General features: G+C 41.3%; 1 pseudogene; it reads left to right on the forward strand.

Annotated features, from left to right (window-relative positions):
* Window positions 1-565: 565 nt before the first annotated feature.
* On the forward strand, window positions 566-4,597 carry LOC143412059 (E3 ubiquitin-protein ligase SH3RF1 pseudogene; annotated as a pseudogene).
* The last annotated feature ends 521 nt before the right edge of the window (window positions 4,598-5,118 follow it).

Here is a 5,118-nt window from a genome sequence, read left to right on the forward strand (position 1 = left end):
GACACCTGTGTAATGTGTCTGTGCAGAGAGAGGGACAGCAGAGAGGAGTCTCCAGGGGACACCACACCTCCTTCAGAGAAATAGAAAGCAGCAGACAAGTCTGGCTGGGTGGAATCTGCATTGGCCATTGTCACCACTGGGGGACCAAGAACAAGGAGGAAGAGCCAAGGTGCAAGAGCAAAGTCTGAAATGGATGTTACATAAATCATTTAAAGAGCTGCACAAACTATGAACATTTCTGAAGCCTTTTCTCAGTGAAGTACATCAAGATAAATAAACCTGCCTTCTTGGATCTTTTGGAATGTCCTGTGTGTCTAGAATGCCTGGGTTCTTCTGCAAAAGTCTTGCCTTGCCAGCACAGGTTTTGCAAAGGATGTTTTCTGGGATCATAGGATCCCTCAGTTGTTTACACTGGAGGGCTCTTGTTGGCTCCTGTGATGAACATCCAAATAACATCCTGCTGGTCAGGCTTCTGGATGGCATCAAGCAGAGAGGCCTTGGAAACCTAGCTGGTGGGGGCATTGGGACCAACTGAACAAATGCATTAAGGGTTCAGGGCAACACCATGGCTAATTGTAGTGCAAAAGATCTAGAGAGCTCCTGTGTGGATGGCAGCCTCCAGTGCAAGCCTGGAGGCCCCAGTAAGGGGATACCTGTCACCATGTCCTCAAGTATTACATTACTATGAAGGAAAGGAGCCTGGAGACTTTAAATTCAGCAAATGTGACATCATCATTTGTTGACAACACGTTGATAAAAACTGTCTCCACAGGGTAAGTCAATGGGATCCATGGCTTTTTTCCAACCAACTTAGTACAGATTATTAAACCATTGTCTCAGTCCCCACCTCAGTGCAAAGCACTTTATGACTTTGAAGTGAAAGACAAAAAAGTAGCAGATAATGACTGCCTTCTATCTGTTAAGGATGATGTTCTAACTGTGATCCAGAGAGTGGATGTAAGCTGTGTTGAAGGAATGCTGGAAGACAAAATAGGAATATTTCTGATTTCCTACATTGAGTTTAACTTGGCTGCTAAGCAGCTGACAGAATGGGATAAGCCTCCCATGCCTGTAGTTGATGCTGAAACATGTACCTCGGCAGCAGCCCAGAGCAGCTCTGCCCCAAAGCACTCCAATACCAAGAACAACACCAAAAAGCATCACTCCTTCACTTCCTTCACCATGGCAAACAAGTCCTCTCATGCATCCCAGAACTGTCAGTCCATGGAGATCAGCCTTCCTGTCCTCATCAGGTCCAGCAACCTTCAGTTGCCATAAGGATCAGAGAACTGTCTGTGCTTTCCTTCAGTGCCCTTTCTCAGATTCATGTGAGTACTGCTGTGTTCATTTTGACCCCACACCCAAGCAGCCCAGTGACAACTGGCCCCTCGTTCACTTTCTTGTTGGATGTCCCCTCTCCAGGTGCCCATGGAACTATGAATCCTCCCTTTCCAGTGCCCCCTCTCCTGGCTGCCACTGTCCTCACCTCCATCCTGCCAGGTGCTATGCTGCTTCTGCTGGAATGGGACCCAGTCTCATGGCAGAATCCACTGCTCACAGGTGAGAAGATTGAATATTATGAAGATGTTAATTCTCCCCAAATTTATCTACAGATTTGATGCCATCTCATTATAAATTCTAACAGACAATTTTGTGGAAATGTGTATATTAATTCCAAATGTATATATTAATTAACATATATTAATTCCCAAATTTAAGCAGGTATACATCATCTCAGAACCTGGGATCATAGTATGGTGATAATAATTAGAAAGTGATGAATTTTGAGTATTAATTATTCCTGATTTTATATGATCTACTTAATTTTTAATAATGGTTGGGTTTAACAATGATTGGCAAAATTTATAAAAACTAATCTCATAAATAAATAAATTTGGGCTGACTTTAGCAAACCAATGATACCAGGTATCTGGAGAAGTTTAGGTATCTATGATTTTCTTACCAGCCATTCTTAAGTACTGGAAGAATATTAGCTTAATTAAGAGAAAGAAAGGGAAAATAAAATGAAAGAAACTTCAGTCCCTGCCCATATATATAATTTGATTTTCAAGAGTAAGCATTTTTGAAGTTATAAATAGGTCAATTTTTTTTTCTACTACACGGCTGGCTTTCTTTACAGATTATAGGTAAAGTCTATGGATTTTGATATGGATAAAACTTCATATAATGTTCTGCAAGCCATTTAAGAAAAAGAGGATCATGAAGTGTTCATGGTTCCTTTATAACAATATACATTTTGCCCAAAGTCTACTCCTCTGGCCCCAAATTGAAAGTCGACCACTGAAGTTGAAAATTGCAGACAAAGTTGATTTATAACTAAGATAATCTCAAAAGTCTAGAAATTTGTTTACCCATTACATCATAACAAGTCCAGAACCTCTTTTATCTATCAGATAAATATTGGTTGATGAATGAAAACTAACAAGCCATTAGTCTTCAGGAGCACCCTAGAAATGAGACTATGCTGCATTCTTGTAGGAGGTTTCCTTCCACCTATTATTCTCTAATTTAAAGATGACACTAGCAAAAATTCCTTAAATTTTAATTGATTGAAAGCAGCCTGTGTCTTGTGCATTGTGTAGGTGCCAGTTTCTGAGGTTTCAGATTATATATATGGAAAGAAAAGCCCCCCTGGCTAACACAGGAGCTGAAACAAAGGGCAGTAAGAGCTATTTTGTTTCATGAATATATTTGGACATGGAATATAATAAAGAATGATGATTTGACTGAAGATGAATTTAGAAGGAGTTGTATATAAATAAGAAAAAGTCTAATGAAAAATGATAAAGATCTCACTGCTCTGAACCATTGGAGAAATGAATCCCATTTTAAACTAAAGATAATACTGTAAACAGGCCAGATTTTATGTTAATATGAATCTATAATTTCCTTCTTCCATGCACTTGAGTTCAACATATTTATAGAACACATCTGCTGTGTTGTGTAACCTTCTGCCTGAGTCCTGATTCCTTAGGTTTCCAGATCTGACATACCTATAACATCTTGAGTTGTTGAGGTCAACCTGAGGATCCTAAGTCCATGAAAATGAAACTCTTGTTCACATTCTGTAATTAAAAACAAGTTAAAAGGAAGGGATTCATAACATAGGGTAACTATTTTTTGAAAAGTCAAGAGACTCTGCTATGTTATTTCAATTTTAAACCATCATCTTTATATGTTTAGGGCTTTAATTTATGGAACAATTGGAAAATCTTTATATTTAACATTAAATACCTGAATATTATAAATCACCTTAGATGAACATTTGTGGGGGAGTTTCAGTGAAACTTCTGAACAAATTGTCATTTTGTTGTACAGCAATGAGTTGTGAAAAATGATATGCTAAATAATCCTAGAGTATAATTTAGGGAAACAAAAACAACTGGCTCTGAACTTCTGCCTCAGCCTCCATGTGACAGGACACCAGGCTCAACCACACTATTCTGAACATACAAGATTCCTGTCATCTTTGTCTTCATTCCAGAATCAACAGCAAGTCTTGTGGAGTGAGCTCTTCTTAAACGTCCTGCCTTTCCTTAAACTCCTAGGGTTCCTTTACTGTCCTCCTGTTCATATGGCTGTTTTACTGACAGACTGAGCCCCAGCATACCTGTGGACTTCTGCACACAATTATAAGATCTGACACTTGTAGCTGATTCCCTGGGGCCTTCTGAGTACAGTAATGATCTGTTGATTCTCTGTCCACATCCCTATCCATTCTGTCCCACCAAGCACCCAACCATTTGTTGTGTACTGCCCTTTGACACATCCCCATCACGATCCTGAATGTCACTTGGTGCCTCTTTCTGTGTATCAGTGACATGCATGTGTCTTGACTTCACATCTCCATCTAAAGGTTATGAGTTGCCCACACCACAGTCAATCACTCTGATGTCATCTGATGAGAGAGCTCACAGAGGGGGAAGAACCAGCAGCTGAGGTCTTCCTCTGGGATACTGAGACACTTTTGAATCCAGATGTGCTCCTGGCAATCTTTCAGAATAGAGAGAATCTGGAATTTGGCTACAGAATCAGTCAGTCCTGGGGAAGAACAAGCCTTAAGTACACTCATAGTGCTCCGAGTGTTGCTCTGAGGCATAACACTCCTTGGGTCCTCAGCATGATCTGATGGAATAGCACAATTTTGCATCCATTTTTTCATATGAAACTTCTAAACACAGAGAACTCACTCAACCAAAATGACACAGATAGAAAATGACAGAAGCAGAATTCCAGTTGAGGGAGTGTGCAGTTCCCCATCAAAGAATTAAAAGCTGCTAATTATGTTGGCACAAAGCAGGAGGCATCTCTGCCTTCCTTTTTTATTTGTCTTCAGACTCCTGCTCAGCTCTGCATAAAGGTGTTTTCTCCTTTAAGGAGTGTTCTTCTAAAACCTGATAGCACAAGGTTTATTAACCCCAATTTACCTAGTCTTGAAGAGGGACAAGATGATGAGATGAGAATAACTAAGGGATTTCCAAGGTTTTCAGGGACATTCAGCGTCAGCTTTCACATTGTCCTGTTCCACATCCCTGGAGTGGCCCAGAAGTCTCCAGTCATTGCCATGCACCTCTGAGGAACAGCAGAACCTTGCAGCAGAGATCACCTGGTGACAAGGCTGGCCCCACCAAGCAGGTGCACGTGTTCAGTTGGAACCAAATTGCCCCCTTCTGGACCTACAGTCCAATAGACAAAAAGCCCCTCCTAGGAGCACCAGGGAGATGATGATGACCAGATTAGATTGCCCGGGGCTGCATCCTTGTTCAGCCCTCTCACTTTGTCTCAATCCCTCCTCTATTTAACCCAAAAGCTCATGAGAGCATCCCATGAACAGGCCTGATACCCTGTAGCTCACTTGTCTTTCCTGACATGGCCATGGTGAGGAAAGCTCCTTCCTTGTTTTCTTCATTACTTTCCAGTTTGGTTTTGGAATGAGTGGCTTGACCTGATTTGCTGGGTCCCCAGGGCCATATTTCTGCCCTCAAATTGCAGCAACACTCCCAGAGTTCTGACTCCTAGCCACCCGACCTATTGTCACATGGAGGGCTACTTGTTCAAGTGTTCCTGTTGTTCTCAGCACAGCCTATTTGGCACCCT

Source organism: Callospermophilus lateralis, chromosome 13 (assembly GCF_048772815.1).
Source record: "Callospermophilus lateralis isolate mCalLat2 chromosome 13, mCalLat2.hap1, whole genome shotgun sequence".
Classification (NCBI taxonomy): Eukaryota; Metazoa; Chordata; class Mammalia; order Rodentia; family Sciuridae; genus Callospermophilus; species Callospermophilus lateralis.